Here is a 17,664-nt window from a genome sequence, read left to right on the forward strand (position 1 = left end):
ATGTTCCTTCTCTTTTTCAAAACACCTTTAATCTCAAATCTCTTGATTCCAATTTCTCGCCGGAGGAAATTTCTGAAGTTTAAACTTCCTTAAAAAAGGCAAAACTCCAGGACCTGATGGTTTTACAGTGGTATTTTATTTGCATTTTTCAAATGTATTACTACCTAAGCTTTTACAACTTTTTCTTTACTTTCATGAGATGGGCAGAGCAGGAGGAATGTTTCAGGAAGCCCCTAAATGTCTAATTCCTAAGGCGGATAGGGACCCAGTTTATTGTAAGAATTATCAGCCCATTTCCTTGGTAAATGTAGATTATGAAATCTTCGCCAAAACCATTGATCTGAGATTTGAACCTGTCCCATGGTGCCTCATTGTTAAATAACAGTGTGGATTTGTTAAAGGTAGATTAACTTTAGATAATTCTCATTCATTCTTTAACGTCTTAAATAAGGCTCCTTGTCTTCATTATTCTTTGGCCGCAGTTTCTATTGACGCAGAAAAAGCTTTCAACAGAGTTGACTGTTTTTTTTTTTACTTAAAGCTCTTACTTGGCATGGATGTGGTCATTCCTTTATTTCTCTTATTTCTTTACTTTATACAAGCCCTAGTGCTTCGGTTTTAGTCAATGGACTGACCTCCCACTTCTTTCCATTACAGAGGGGTGTCTGTCAAGGTGGTCCCTTTTGTTTATTTTAGCCTTTGAAGCTTTCTAATCTTGTAACCACAATAAATCTATTTCTGGCTTTCAGTATAGTGATAAACACTTTAAACTGTCTGCTTATGCTGACGATATTTTGCTTGTTATTTCCTATCCAGATATCTCTATCCCCCGTGTACATCAGGAAATCTCTGACTTTGCTTTAGTTTCAGGATACAAAATCAATTCAGATAAAACAGATTCTTCCGATTTACCCAATTTTGTGTAAAGCAATCTTTTGATTCTACGGTTTTCTTTGGAACAGTTCGAAAATTAAATATCTAAGTAGTTGGTTTACTAGTTCTATTAAGGAAACTATTACAATTAATATTAAGGAAGAACTCCGCAGAGTTGAAAATCTTCTCTCTTCTTGGAACCGGTTATTTCTCTCATGGTGGGGATGCCTTTCTTCTATTAAATGATGATTATTCCTATTTTCTTACATATTTTGTCTATGATTCCACTCCCTATTCTATCCACTTATTATAAAAAGTTGGAATCAATGCTCTCTAATGGTTCCTTTCTGGTTCTTCTCCCTTTTCACCCTTACGGTGTATTATTGAACACTCTTTATTGACACCTTTTTCTGTGTTAGAAGTTCTTGCTTTTTCCTCAAAGTCTTGTGTTACCTCTTCCCCATTATTTAAGCACACCTGCTTCTTGCTGAGACATCATGATCAGCCCAGGATTCTTTCTAGAGATGACTTTCTCCAGTTCCCTCAATGGTATAATCGTCTTATCACTCTCAATAATAGACCGATCTATGTGAAGGCCTGGAGATTCAAAGGGCATAATTTGGGTTCTGGATTTGTTCAACAGTATGATACCCTGTTCTTTTCCTCAATTTCATGTTACTTTTTCTTGTCCTTGTCACTTTTGGTATAAATTGTCAATCCTTATAGAAACAATTCTGGTTGTTTTCTGTTCACTTCCGGCATCTGTTCACACTCCTCTGGATGATAATCTTCTCAAGCACTTTCTCTTTTCCCAAAAGCTTCTTTGATTTACACCTAGCTGTCGGCTCCAAATTCTGAGTGTAGTAAAACAAAAGCGGAACTTGCTTGGGAGACTGATTTGGGGTGTGTTTGGAGCATTGATCTATGGGACAAGATTTGGATTAGAACACTGAAGATCTCTAGAACTGTGTCCACTCCTCAAACCATGTTTTTTGTATATCACAGATTATATCATACACCAGTAACTATAGCTACTTTTTTCATTCTAATAATTCAGTGTGTTAGTCCTGTGGCCACCCTTTTGCAGATTTACTACATCTTTTCATTTGGCCACATACTGCCTCATTCTGGGAAAGTGTTTGGTCCCGCAGTTTGCCCATTTTCAGTTTACAATTTCCCTTGTTCAATGTATTACTTTTTCTCAGAAGTCTATCTGACACTTTGGAATGAACTTCCTGTAAATGTGGTTTATTTGATCTCATGTTAGCCTTAAATTTCCATCAGGTTACAATAAATTGGAAATCTTCCTAAAAAGTTACGCTTACAGCCTGCTGGAATAATGTTCGTCATTATCATAGGTTGGATGTCGCATTAGCTTCTTCATGCATACTGCACGTAAATAGAGACTTCTTTCGGTTACAATTAACTTCTTATTTGAATATGGTTGCAAAGTGACAAGTTCTTTGCAATTGTTCTGAAAACTTTAAGCCTCCATGAATTGTTTCTCTGCTCTTTTTTTTACTTTTTCAGAAATTTTTGCCTCTTTACTCCCCTATTAGTTCCCTCAGTCATTTGTTATTCCATATTAGTGTACAATGTTACTCGACCCTCAGTTGTATGATGTACATTTTATTTAATCCCCTTTTCTTTCCCTTTTCCCCCTGTCCTTCCCATAGCTCTTGTTAAAAATTGTAAACAGCTTTCTTTCCGCTGTATTGTTTTTAGCCTCACCAATTGGTATTTCACATGTAATGATTGTGTTTTATTCTTTGCAATCTTGTTGCTAATAAAGCTTATTAAACATAAAAAACAGTGTATGTAAAGATTTCTGTCAACTCCCTGATTCTTTAAGTAATATGATCAATGCTACTACATATTCACCTGTTACGACCTATTGTATTTGACAATTTTGCCAACAACAGTTACATTTCGACCTTAATTTGGTGAGTAAACACATTTTAAAAATACAAGATGTTATAAATATAATTGCATTTCTTTTAGGTTCTCCTCCATTAAGAAAAAAAGAGAAGCATTCTTTCTGTTTTGATTTAAGGTTTGATCCAAGGGAATGCCAGTATTAAAAAGAAGCTGCTATTTTTATTAGAAATAGACTTACGGTAGTATTACATAATACATTTTCTGTCATAGTTTTTTAACACTATCGCAAGCCTATACTATCTCTGCAATCACTACATCTCCCCTAAAGCTAAGTAGAGAGAGAATATACACACAGCATCAAGAACAAATTTAGATGTATGCCATTACACAGTGGTATTGGGCTTTGTAAACGATTAAGGGCAATATGTATCAAGATACCCATTTGCGATTCTCAAATAGCGATTTTTAAGAAACCGCTATTTGAGAATCGCAAATGCATATGTATGTTCAAAATCGCATTTCTTTTGCCATTCCTTAATTGCGATTAGCAAATTGCGATTCACAATTTAGGAATACTTTCCCATTCATTTCTATGGGCCAGGAGGCCCATAGGAATGGATGGGAAGTTATTCGCAATTTGCGATTCGCAATTTGCTAATCGCAAATTGAGAATAATTTCAAGGGTGCAGGGGTGTCCAAACAACACCCTTTTGCACCCATGAAATATGCATGGGTGCACATGAGGCGCACATACTTGCCCTAACGGCATGTATGTGCGTCACATGGCACTTTGAAAATTCAAAAATGTGCATTTTTCAAGGAATTCGCAACTTACCACCAACTAGAAGTTGGTGGTAATTTGCGTTTCCTTAAGGGCATTTTGCTATTATTTTTTGCTACATACATTGCATTTAAGGAATCGCAAAATTTGCGATTCCTTAAATGCAATTGCAAAATAAGGAATCGCAAAATTTGCGATTCCTTATTTTGCACCAGTTTTGCTTCATACATTTCATTTTGCAAATTCGCATTCGCAAAGGCCGAAATTCTGCGAATTTCGGCCTTTGCAATTGCGAATTTGCATGCTACATATGGCCCTAAATCACTTAGGGCTCTCAGGTCCCTCCTTAATTGAGCTACACTGTTTACATCTTGCAATCTCACTTTGTGCCAGCATTCCTTCCCCTTAAAGGGCACATTTTACAATATTTTGTCTGTTCAGCAGGTTGAATGGCTACCTTTTTATCCTGCTAATGATCCTAATCTAATGTGATTGATACGTGGAATTATTTCTCTGTCTGTCCCTGCTTCTCATCTCTAGGACTACAATGCATGTCTCCTATATGACTAGAAGCTTGTGTTTCAGTTGCATTGCTTTAGGAATGATGCTCCTGTGCTTATTGACCCATCTTTGTTCATTAAATCTTTAGGAGACTCACTGCTGGATGAGCCTACCTCTGTTTATCCATCAAACCATTGTTAACAAGCTGCTTTAACCTCTGCAGCACAGAATTTTGACCTTCATGCTACACATTAATGCTGCAGAGATATAAGGTATTTTAAACAATTTCTGATGCATTTGTTGACCTTTTTGATGCAATGCCTATGGTGCTGAAGGCAAGGAATACAGCAACTGTTTTAAGAGACTGCCAGAGCACTGAGCCGAATATTCAAATTTCCCTGCAATAGACTTTTGTAGATTCCTGGAAAATAAAGAGGAGTTAGCATTGATTGCTGTGATTAAATGTAGGTTTATTATAAATTCAAATCCAAACTGATGTAAACAAGTCTCAAGAATATATTGTAAAAATACAGAATCACTACTGCCAGACCAAATCTTCTGCCAAAATTTGGTTCTAATAACATGAAGCATACAAGGAATTCAGTGATGGCAAAGCAGAAAATAAGGAACAAAGGGCCAGATGTAGGTGGCTAAATACAGGTCGGTAATGCCAAAATGTGTTACATTTCTGTGTTACCGATCGGTATTTAGCCATGTGCGATGTAGGTGACTTTAAACCTACATGCAAAATAAGGAATCGCAAAAGAGTGATTCCTTATTTGCTCTGCATTTAAGGAATCGGAAATACTGATTCCTTAAATGCAATGTACGTAGCACTAAAAACAGTGCACCTCAGCCTTAAAGAATCGCTATTTACCACCAACTTCAAGTTGGTGGTAAGTAGCGATTTCCTTACAAACAGCACTTTTTTGCTTTATTTAATGTGCCATGTGGCACACATCCATGTCCTTAGGGCTTGTATGTGTGCCACATGTGCACACATGCACATTTCATGGGTGCAACAGGGTGTCCTTAGGACACCCTGGCACCCTTGAAATACCTCCCGCTATTAACGATTTGGTAATACCAAATCGCTAATAGTGAATGTCTTCCCATTCATTCCTATAGGCCTCCTAGCCCATAGGAATGAATGGCTATGTGTTCCTTAATTACGAATCGGAATTACTGATTCATTATTAAGGAATGTTAAGGAATCGCTAATATTTTAGCAATTCCTACCTACATTCCATTTAGCGAGTCCTTAATAGTGATTCGGTAACAATCGCTAATAAGGACTCGCTAAATGGAAGTTACCTAGATCTGGCCCAAAGTCTGGTGATCCGCAAATGATTTCCGGTCCTCTTGCCTAAAGATGAGAACATCTAAATTACCTAAACTAAACTTAAACCAAGTAGAATCAGTTGGGGATAACTCTAATTAGAGCAAGTAAACCAGAAAGGTGTAATCACTGTGGAGACTTCCATAGTGTTCTCCAAGACTTGGAGTGTGGCATAGCGTAAAGCCACACAACAAAAATATAGCAACAGAAAAGTACCCCTCTGAGTCTAAAGAAAATCTGCCTAAAGCCAAAGCTTGGCCACCAATTAAAACTTCAAAGAACATGATTAGAATCCCACATTAAGGGTCCCAGTAATTTTCCAGCCTTCTTACACTAGAACTTGGCTGAATCATTCGATACTCCCATCTCTTGGTCTGAACATAAGGATGTCCTTGGATTCCTCCTTTCTCCATGAATTGGGGTCTTCCCTTTGTTTGTTTGCACCTCTCGTCCTTGCCAAAGGTTCTTCTCCTTAGCCCCACTGTAGGAAAGTAAGATCTGTTTTCATGGTTACCCCCACTTTTTGCTGGTGTTTTGTTTTCTGACTGGGGTCCTGCTAATCAGAGCCCCAGTCACTGTGCTCTCTCCCTAAATTTGACTATGATATTTTCCTAATTGGCTACTGGTGTACCCTTCTAAGTCCCTAATGCATGGTATTAAAGTACCCAGGGCATGGGTACACCAGAGGTCTCCCATGGGCAGCAGCATGTATTATGCCACCCATGAGAGCCCACCCGGCCTGTGATGACAGGCCTGCCATTGCAACCTTTGTGAGCTGGTGCTAGCACCACTCACAAAAGATATAAGTTTCCTAATATCTGAGGGCACTGCACTTAAACTTATAAGTTATAAGGTTATAAGTGTAAAGGTTCCCTGCCTGAGCGGGATACCCCCTACAAACCCAAGAGTCAATTCTCCAGGTTTTGTAAGTGCCATTGTATACATAAAGTGGACATCATGTCAATTACGAGATGTCTAACTATATATTGGCTGCACCGAAACCGGTCATATTTGGAATCAAACATGTTGGATTCCTTCCCAACACTGATTTCAGTGTTGGATGTAGGATCCCATGTACTGGGGGACTCCCCCCCCCCCCCCCCCCCCCCACCCAGGGATCCCTCCTGTATTCCCAGTACCAGCTTTTCAGGGTCCAACAGCAAGATAGTGCTGCTACTGACCACACACATGATTCTGTTCTCCTGCAGATGAGCTGGGCTCAAGCAGGGAAGGTATAACAATAGGTTTCCTGTCACAGGGAGGTGTGACCACCTCCCAGACAGATTTTAGTGTATTGAGCTGGGTTGGGGAGTGCTTGCCAGCGCCACCAGACTACTTAGAAGGGCACGTTTGATGTTTTCCGTGCATACTCCAGTTGAAACTATTTCAAAAAGCCATTAGCGTCCGCTCTAGAGCTAAACTGGACAAAGGACATGGGAGTATCCTCCCCTCTGTCCAGTCCCTCCTCTGGGAGGGACTCCTGAATTGTCCCAACCCTTTCCTTAGGTTACTTAAGGGCTTACCTGTGGGTGGTTCTTTAGATTCATCATGGGAAAAGATTCAGATCTGAAACCACTTCCACTTCAACCGTCTGGGCAACTTAGACTTCGTTGGGCTCTCTCGGAAGTGAGACTGAATCAAGGAAGAATCCTGCTGCTGCTGGTCTCATTGTCCTACCAGTCTTCTGCATCAACTGTGCCTGTGGTTATTTCAGGTTCTTCTCCCGGCCTCTGGGCATCAAAATCACCTGAAGTAATCTCCCTCGGAGTGAGGGAGTCACTCCCCTTTATCTGCAGGCACCGCAACTAAGCTGACTGGTCTGCTGCTCCTGAGGCCCCACAAACTTCGAAAGGCTCAGCCACACAGGTTATGGTTCTGCAACTCCATTGAGGCCTCCTCTGTCTTCTCACCGAGTTTGAGGCCAGTATCTCTCGTTGGAACCGATGGAATAGCCCCCAAGTGCACTGCATCAACTTAACATTATTAAGGCTTGTTGACTCTGTCCTCCAAGGATCATCAGGCTACAAGAGGTTCTAGCCTCCTGCCTTTCTTCCTGCCAAGATATTTGTCCTCACCACATCTTCTGTACCATGGGCCTGAATCCTTGGTGAGCTGCTTGAGGTCCTCTTGTGACTCCTGTGCCTTCAGCCTGTCTTCTTGAGGGTCTTCTTTGGCTTCTGTGGGCTCTCCTGCTTGCTAGTGGCTACTCTGACTCTCCTGCATTTGGTGAGTGCCTTGACCTTTCTGGTTCCTACAATGCACCTTCTTGGTTTTCCATGTCTGTTGCTGCTGCAAAGGCTTGTTGGTGCTCCCGCCAGACACCGATTCCCTAGTTTTCATCATACATCATGGGACAGCTCATGAACAGCTCCTGGTCTTCCAAAGCATTGCTTGGTCCTCACAGCTGCAGCAATAAGGTAACCATCAACTCTCCTGCATCTTCTGTCATCGGTGGTCAATGGCCTTCCATGCCTCCTGGTCATTCCTGAGTAGCATAGACTTTGCCTCCTCTGATTTTAGGTACTTCTTGTCAAGAATCCATCCTTGGATTCCACTGGACTCTTTCGCCTTCTTCGCCAGCGGCATCTTCACTGAGGTTCTCCATTGTGGACTATGGGGTTTCTGATGTCACTTCGCACCTATGCACCCGGCTTCCCTACTATAGGTATCCTGGTTCCTGGGTTATCCACGGGTGGGGTGACTCTCCAACATTCCACCTTACACAGGGCTTCTTCAGTGTCCACTGGGAAGGATCTTTTTTCCTCAATACTGCAACTGTGACTTCCCATTGACTTTCATTGAGCACTTAGCTGTGTTTCCACTCTGCACACAGCCTCCGTTGAGCTCCAGGGAGCTTAACTTAGGTGGTTCCTTGGGTCTCTAGCTCTTGTGAGTCTTCTGGGTCAGGTCTCAATTTAGTTTGTATTTTGCAATCCACTTCTTTAGTATATGGGTTGATCTACCCCTGGAGACCATGGTGTATTTTTGCTGACTTACCTGCTTCATTTTTAAATATTGTGTGTATTGTGTTGATATTTCCAGGTAGAAGATATACCAATGTGTTAGTGAGTGTGTTTAACCACATCGCTGCTTAAGATTTTCCCCTGCTGTGCTCGACAGCAATGAAAACGGGTGTGGTCATGACGAGCTGAGCTCGTTATGAGCACCTGAGAGGTGCATGCCATGACGAGCTGAGCTCGTCATGAGCATGGAAGGGGTTAATAAATATAACTATTCTTATACCTACATTGTGCTCTTCCTTTTCATTTAACCTACACTACATGATTAGTTCTGGTAAAACAAGCAGCTTAACACTCCTTCTGGACTAAGCCTGAAGGCTGCTCTCCAAAACAAACAGTCAGAGACCCTTCTATGGTTGTCTAAGACCACTAAAACCACCCTTTTTAAAAATAATTTTCACAAAAGCACTCTCCTCATCAATACTCATGCAAACAAGTACAAAGCAATTGCAACAAATTACTTTGTCTGCTCTACTAAAGAAATCAACAGAATTCAATCATACAAGAAATGGTCTGAATAATATTTTCCAACCTACTCAGACACACTTAAATGAGACTTCGCCCTGCGGGGAATCACCCCAATTAGTACAGCTTTCCCATGTGCAAAGGGTCCACTACACCAATAATACCTCATTTTCACACACAAAAATAAGTGTCCCTATGTAAATTGTGCTGTCAACGACGTCTCACAACACCCACCATAAACCTATAGCAGATAATTAAAATACTGTGTCTTCTACACTTTCTAATAACATACCGGGATCTTAGGCCACGTCGAACCCGATATCAACTTCAAATTCTCCACGTTATGTGCCCCATTCAAACGACATTCACAACAAGTCTGCCAAACATCACACAATCGCCGTGAACATCTAAAGCTAAGAAGCCATTAGAATGTGCAACCCTTTTAATATTCGCACCTCTGCTGTTACAAATCTTTCTTGAACTGCTGGAGCTCTGCCAATCCTCCAAACCAAAGCATGAGCTCTAGGGCCGGGATTTGATCTGAACTACTCTAACAAATTATTCTAACTCCCCAATTCCAGTATGTAAATATTCTTGTTTAGCTACCATCTGCCAGAGAACACAGAGCCATATGTCCAAATACCCCTGCGATAGACCTTTTTTGATGCTTGGGAAATAAAAAGGCGCTAACATCATCCAAAAATTCAATATACAGTATTGCTTATTTGGTTACACAGTGAGGACCCAAAATTCGATTGCTGTGATTAAATGTAGGTTTATTATGAATTGAAAGCCAAACTGATGTATACAAGTGTCATGAACATGTTGTCAAAATACAGAATCACTACTGGCAAAACAAATTGTCTGCAAAAATGTAGTCTTAATAACATTACGCATTCAAGGAATTCAGTAATTACAATTCAGAAAATAAGAAACAAAAGCTCAGTAAATGATTTCCAGTCCTCTTGTCAATACATTAGTAAATCTAATTTACCTAAACTAAGCCTAAACCTAGTAGCATTAGCTGGGTAAAGCCCAAATTATGTTCCGTCCAGCAGAAACATGTCAGCATTGTAGAGACCTCCATAGAAGTTCTCCAAGATCAGGAGTATTGCATTGCATCAAGCCACACAGCAGATATATAGCAAAGAAGTTTGTACCCCCTGAGTCTTAAGGGAATCTGCTAAGCTAGAGGATGACCACTAATTATAACTTCAAAGAACATTCAAGAATCTCACATCAAATATCCCAGTACTTTTCCACCTTCTTACACCTGAACTTGGCTGCCTCATTCGATATTCCCATCTCTTACATAAATCAAAGTTGGGGAGGAGCGTGTTAGTACATTGTTCCCAGTTATAGTAATCAATATCACATTTACAAGTCAGATCCCCCAAAAACTATTTTCCAGATGAGTATTTGTATGATGATTTTTATTTTTATTTCAACACCTGTATTGCTGTCAGTCAGCTCGATATCGGTTTAATACAAAGTCAACAGCCGACGTGTTTCGTCCCCTAATGGGACATCATCAGGGCTGTAAGCAAGGAAAAAACAAACAATCACCATTGGATAAAGTCTTATGTACATCGTTGACCCTTGTTCACATGGAACAATTTCATATTTGGTTCCTTTTAAAGAAAATCATGATTCTGATGTATTCTAAAAATTATTTAACATAACCAATAATTGAAATACAACAGATCACCTTCTGCCTTATGAACACTCTAAACAGTCCTTAATGCCTCATGGTCTGATCTCCCCCATCCCCAGTGATTTAATGTCCATTCATCATAAATTGCAATTTAGGAGTCCCAAAGAACTACCACCCTCCCAAAAAAAACAATACCTTCATTAAATAGCTCACCTTTCTTTAAAAATTGTTGTTTAACAAAGAGAATCAGTATTGTGCTCTCCACACGTATCCAGCAGATTACCAAAACTTGGTAGCCCCTCTGTCTGGTCCTTTCCTCGGTCTACATAATAAAAGGCGTGTGTTAAAAAACTCATGTATCCTGCCTCCCTTAATAATCAAAAAGACTAGTTCATGATGATCATTAACAGTCCCCTGACAGATTAGCCAGGTGAAGCCTCTTTCCCCACACATTCGTTTTCAGAACTTCTACCCCTACACCCCCAAATGGTGTGCATTATTTTGATAAAACATCTTAGTTTCAAAATAACAAAACCATTTCTCACTCTATATCACAATGACCAAATTAATAAATAAGGATCATGTCCTCACTCACCTAACCAATCTCAAGTGGTCCCTGCCATCAGTTTCATCCCATCTGCATTAAATGTCTGTCTACCCTTTCAGAATCTTTCTATCCACCATAATCCATCCCTATAAAAAATATAATTAATAGGAGATTAGTTAACAAAAAAAAAACCTGTCTCTTATGTGGTAGAAAAGACTTCCTTGGTCAACGATCTTGGTCCTTACCTATAAAAAATATCAAATGCAGAGTAGACCCTTAGCACTCCACAGTGTTCTTTAACAGCTTCAAATGGCCACCATCTTTCTAAATCATCGTTATTTTGCTGCAACAGAAAATAAAGAGCATTACCAAATGCCCTGCTACCCATAATTCCTTTGCCTAAATGAAAACACACAAAGTATCCCCCTTAAGGTGCTATTCTTACCAAATTCGTCTTCCAAGAACAGCGTCATGTCCCTCGCCTCCGGTCCGATAAATCCGGAATGGAATGGTCAAACTTAACCCCATGTATTTAAACACCCCGTCTACCAATCAGAGCCAACCCTCTTTAAATCATCTCTCAATCCCGCCCTACGACTAGCGGCAAAGTTTCCTATTAGGTCCGCCCTCCCTTAGATAGCCGTTCTGTAACATCACTTCCTGTCTGAAAATTCACTATCACAGTCCCCTCTTGGGTCCGCATCCGTTTACATGGGCTTGTGACGATGCCACACAACAATATCCGGTTTATCACGTCACTTCCTGTCCAGGCACTAGCTATCACAGTCCCCTATCAGGTCCGCCTCTATTTTCACGGGCAGATAACGATGCACCTGAAGAACCGGGCTTTCCATTCGTGTTACGTGTGAACCAACTGAAATACTGCAATGGGCCTCACCCTCCATTGAACCGCATGTGCTTCTACGGGCCCCAAAAAAATGCAAATAAGCAAAGGGCTTTCCCTTCATTCTAAGTATCAGCCAATTAAAATACCGTGCCGTTCTCCACCCTCAATTATTCATTCCTTTATATACATAATGTTTACTCGCAATCCACTAATCCAGGGCTTACCATTCGTTCTGAGTGTAAACCCATTGCATGCGGGAAAATTATATACCTGAAAACCTTAAACAAAAAAGACAAACTCAATGTTGAAGATACTCTCTTATTACCGAATTCTCGAACTTAATCACGCTAGACCAAAACTAGGTGGCTCACAACCGCTCATATGGACAAGTGATATCCCTGAAAAATAAAACACGAGTTTGGAGACCCTACGAAATTACCGCGGAACATAACCATGTGGGCTGCCCTACAGACCTCAGTTGCCGTACCTCACTATGTATTTATAGTTCTCACAAATCCCCAATACTATTAAGTTGTCTATCACGAAGAAAGCTCACCCTTCTGTTGCAGCTAAAAATTCAAAAACTACCAGACCCTGGTTCAAGGTCCATTGCTCCCAATAAGCCATTTATTCCTATACCATAACTTCAACAATTTTCTTTAACCCATATACCCACCAACCGACACCAAAAACAAAAAGCCAAAGTCAACCATATCACCGTCCAAGAGTCAGTTCAGTTCAGTTCAGTTTATTTCATGTTTATTCGGACCATTGGTCCACAAACAATGCATATCATTGATAAAAATGTGTCTTAAAAGAACATTTCATTAGCACACATAAATACATCCTAAAAACAGATTCAATCTAAAATCCCCACTATTACCTAAATTGCTGGAGGATTGGCTAAAATTCATTAAAAAGGTATAAAACAGCCTTCACTTTTTGCATAAATTTCCCCATGGCCATGGCAATATCTAAATAGGCCATTTCGGTCATCAGTATCACAGGCTGGGTCCTAGTTTTAATCTCATATTTCATAAATATTGGTTTTAAAAACATAATACGTAAGTCCAGGAACTTCAGGCAATCGAATAAAATATGGGCAGATCACATTGAGTACCCACGGAGCAAGTACAGCCTCCCATCTTATTTATCATAACACACTTTACCAGATTGTTCATATAACAAGGGATTACCCTAATGCTTACCCTCAGAACTTCCTTTCGTAATTGACAGTCCGGTATCTTATCAATATAAGGGAAGCATTGATTATTTTTCCATGTAGCAGCCATAAAACGTATTGAGATTTTATTTACAAGGTAATTTTGTTCCTGTGCATTGGATATTTCCATCCCCATCAAGCTGAGTGTCTTCTTGTTGATATTAGCCACCTAGACAGTGGGCCATATATTAACTCCCATCTTATTATATAGCTTTGTTATTATCCCCCTGATCTCCCTTGCCCATTTTAGTTCGCTGTTCTGTATTTCATTTTTACACAGTTGAGATATTTTAGTGTTTACGCCTATATCTAAGTATTGCCAGAAGCGTAATAGGGCCATACCGACTTGAATACCCCATAAAGTCAAGCCGAGTTCCAGTCTTATGGCCTGAACCATTGCTGACATGGGGAGACTAAATAGCTTTTTTAAGATTTTAGCTTCCTCGACGTCCCCGTTTTCCTTGCCACTTAAAAATAACAGTTCAGCGCCATACAAAAATTGTGGGGGTACAATAGCCGAATATGCTTTTAGCACTGGTCTGTCGGTCATTGCACCATAAGCTTTGTTAAACAATTTCAGGCCGCTGATCGATGCAGAGGTTCTTACTTTTGATGCCTCTAGGTGGGTATTCCATTTCAGACTTTTGTCGAACCATAGCCCCAAGTATCTATACTCAGATACTGATTCCACTTTCTCTGCCCCTATCCTCCAATAGAGCCCAGTTTTCTTACGGCCGAAGCTCAGGATTTTGATCACAAGTTTTACCTGGAACAATAGACATTAAATAAATTCAATTTCCTTTGCAGGCCCACCTCAGTCTGATCCATGATCACCAGATCGTCTGCATAAAGTAAGCATGCAATCTGCTTGCCATTTAATTTCGGGCTTGCCCCAATGGCATTACCCAAGATTAATGGCAGGTCTGCTTAAAAAAAAGGAAAACAGCAGGGGGGGGGGCAATACACATCCCTGCCGTAGCCCATTTCTAATTTCTATTTTCCCGGATAGACTGCCATCTATATCTAAGATTATCTGGGCCCAGTTTTTAGTGTGGAGCAATTGTATCAGCCACAGTAGGTAATTTGGAATTCCATAACTAATTAAGGCCTCCCACAACAGCTCTCTATCCACCGGGTCGAAGGCTGCACGGAAGTCTACAAAACAACAGAATAATCTTCCCCGCGTTTCCATCGACTTCCATGCTATAGCCCAAAGGGCAAAGCAATGATCGATTGTGGAATGGCCAGCTTTAAATCCTCCCTGTTCTGAGGGGATATTCTGATTTTCTTCTGCCCAGTCTTTTAAGGCATTCAATATACTTTTTGCGAAGACTTTTTCCCCTATATCTAAAATGTTTCAGCCTATAATTTTGGGGGATTTTGTGATCACCTTTTTTATATATTGGCCCTATAATTGCACCCTTCCAGCTTTCAGGTACAATTCTTGTTTCCAAAATAACTTAGGAACATTTTAGCAAATAGCTCAGCCCACCATTCCGGTCTCGTTTTATTTATCACTGCTGTAATTTCAGTTATATATCTTGGGGTAAAGTATTCCTTTATATCATCCCTTACCTGTGTCCAATCTTGGGTTATTGGCTGTACTTGTACATGCCATTTTCTATAGATTTCTCCCAAGCAGCCTACCCAGTCATCTTCATGGACCATACAAACCAAGGGTCCTGTATTCCTACCCATACGTTCTTGTACTAATTTCTAAAACCATCTCATATCTTTGGATTCAATTATTACCAGCATATTTTCCCAACACTTATCTTTATACATCCTTTTTTTGTTTTGAGGTAATATTTTATATTTTAATCTTAGTTGCTGAAGTGCCTGATATAGGTCCACCTTAAACATGGCCCTTAGTCTTCTCTCCCTCTGTCTTATCTGTGCCTTGGCTACCCTGTACTCTTCGTCAAACCAGGGCTTCCTATTTTTATTAACAGCGTGGCTACCCAATCCTATCTTTTTTGTCTTGACTACCTTTTTTAGGGAGTCCGCCAGCTTATCTATGGTTAATTCGAACCAAGGGATTCCTACCGTAGGTTGGATTTCTTCAGTTGGGATCGACTGCTGGATTAACTTTAACTTTTCAATGTGTTCAGCCGATATACAGGTTGTTTCCCATTGTGGATAGTCCACGTGGATCTGTACAGCCCTCTCTCTACTTTCACATTCCAGTATGTGTAGTTCTACCCTCAGAGGGAGGTGGTCACTGCCTGTCGTTTGCATCACCTCAAAATTTGTAATTAAATCAAAACACCAAGCCTGGCAAAACACATAATCTTTTGGACAAAGTTGCTGGCCTCTTACAAAGGTCCGTCCCGCTGGCTGGTCTGGCTGGAATCTCCCGTTTGCACATACCATGCCCAGAGACCCCATTAGCTGAGTGAACGTCTCGTCCTTCTGTGACATCTCCCCCTTTGGAAAGATTGCTACTTCAATATGGTGGGATTCTAAGAATTCTTTGTACCAACTATCCACTCTTCGGGGGTTTAGTCTATGGTTAAAATCGCATAACACCAGTATAATGTCCTTCTCTTGTTTAACACTAATGGACTCTATCTTCTTTTAATTTTCCCAAGTTCCCCTTATATTCATGATCCTTTCCCTTCTGTATATACACATTTATGATGCATATTCCCTCGTAGCAGGGGTCTACCTTCTGCAGTAGGATTCTACAGCCCAACGCCCACTCAAAAAGTAAATTTAACCTTTCAATTTTCCTATCTATCTGTGAGGAGACCAGCGTAAGTTGATCCCCTGATGGCCTCCCCAGATTATTTTTCTTTGCTGCTTTGGGGTGTTGGGCGAATCCTTCTGTAACTAAGGATTCTAGGGTATCATCACACAGCCAAGTCTCCTGTAGGCACAAGATATCGTTACTCTTATAATTTTATCGAACTCGATCTGTGCCGATATTTTCTTTTGGCCATTTATATTCCATGATAGGATTGAAAGACTGTGTGACGACCCAAGCACCTAGTCGATTTCACTAAGGAATCCCTCTGCGTCATACTCCATAAATTCTGGGGTTGCTAGGGCTTTGTACCTGTTTCCAGCAAATATATCTTCTTCATACCCTGCAAATCTACAATCAGTTACAGTAATTGCCAAATCCTCCTTGGTATTTAAATTAGAGTTAATTAGCCTTATCTGTCTTAACCCTAAACCAGCATGGCTCGTCAGGAAGTACTGTCCCTGTATTGCCTCTTTTATTACCAATCTAATCCCCTCCTTTTGTAGCTCGTTTTTAGGTTTCGCCTGGCGTCCGCTGCGCACCAGCGTTCGCCAGGCGAAAACTTTTGAGAAACAGTCTGGAGCTTTGTTCCGCCTCTCTGTCCCATTGGCTAGCTCCATAAATGGAGGCTAGCCATTGGAAGAGAGAGGCGTCCGTCATTGTCCAAGGCAATTCGTGGGCGTTTCCATACATTTTTTCCCTCTCCGCCCCTTTTAAAACGTCATTGCGGCGGTGGGCGGTGTTTTTTTTTTTTTGTGTGGACGGTTTGTTTTGGTCATTTGGTCAGAATGCGGCCGGGCAGTAGCTTACTTGAGAAGCTCCGCCGTGCCGTCTTGAACCAGCGTGTGCCCGTTCCTGCCCCCCTCCCGCTGTTCGTGTGCCCGTTCCCGCCCCCCCTCCCGCTGTCACACTGACGATTATTCACCTACCGCTGGTACATTAAAACACGTATTGTGGCTGTTAATAGCACTAGAGATGTTTTGTTTTTCGCAGCACCTACCGACCCTGTTCTTCTGATGTCCCAGGCCCCCTGAGACGGACTGTCCTTAGGAGGGCACCGCTGGGGGCACGTCAGTGACTCTCAAGAGGGCAGCATTATAACCAGAGATGTGTCATGGGCGAGGTGTGCTACCGGGAGAGACAGTGGGACTCACCGCGGCCTCCCACCCACTTAGCAGTAGCTCTAGCCCGGCCTTGCCCCCCTCAGGGTGAGTCACAAGCTGGGCACTCCCACCTTCTTCCAGAGCAATGCCCGGGTGCTGCCCACGGGTTATATCCCAGAATGCAAAATAAGTCCTGGTTGTTTACAGGCCGGAGTATGGACATGCTGACTGCGCCGTACATGCCCTGTGGCTACCGGACACCTTAGTCATTGCCCGCTTACTTTCTAGGAAGTGTTGCGAGATTTACAAAGACCCCATAGAAATAAAGTCTATCAAAAAAAGTAAGCCAAATTGGGCCCAATAGTGCTACTCCGTCTGAGGCACTGTGATACAGCCAGGATTGAAGGTTAACAGGAGGTTCAGCCCCTCTTGAGCATGGGATAAATTAATCTTGCACTGCACCATAGTCATGTATAAATTATTCTTTGAAGGCAGCAGAGAGACAGACTTCTCATGCTCCTCCTCTCTGCTGTAGCATTTGTTTCAGGGAACGCACGAGGCAGGCAGGTCTGCGGGGATGTCTGTTATCTGTGAGGCATATCTCGGTGGCCAGGAAAAGCCCCTAAATCTCGAGCTAAAAAAACAACTTCTAACGAAGTCTGCGTCTGATCTGAAGCCCTCTTATTTT

At 41.3% G+C, this 17,664-nt stretch overlaps 1 long non-coding RNA gene across 2 annotated transcripts in view; it reads left to right on the forward strand.

The window, feature by feature from the left end:
* The window catches only part of LOC144783016 (uncharacterized), a 273,950-nt gene that overhangs the window by 192,100 nt on the left and 64,186 nt on the right, over positions 1-17,664 (forward strand). For both annotated transcript variants that reach the window (XR_013601362.1, XR_013601363.1), the window contains exon 2: positions 4,182-4,305. This is a non-coding gene — a long non-coding RNA (uncharacterized LOC144783016). The remainder of the gene's footprint in view (positions 1-4,181; positions 4,306-17,664) is intronic.

This window comes from Lissotriton helveticus, chromosome 9, assembly GCF_964261635.1.
Source record: "Lissotriton helveticus chromosome 9, aLisHel1.1, whole genome shotgun sequence".
Taxonomy (NCBI): Eukaryota; Metazoa; Chordata; class Amphibia; order Caudata; family Salamandridae; genus Lissotriton; species Lissotriton helveticus.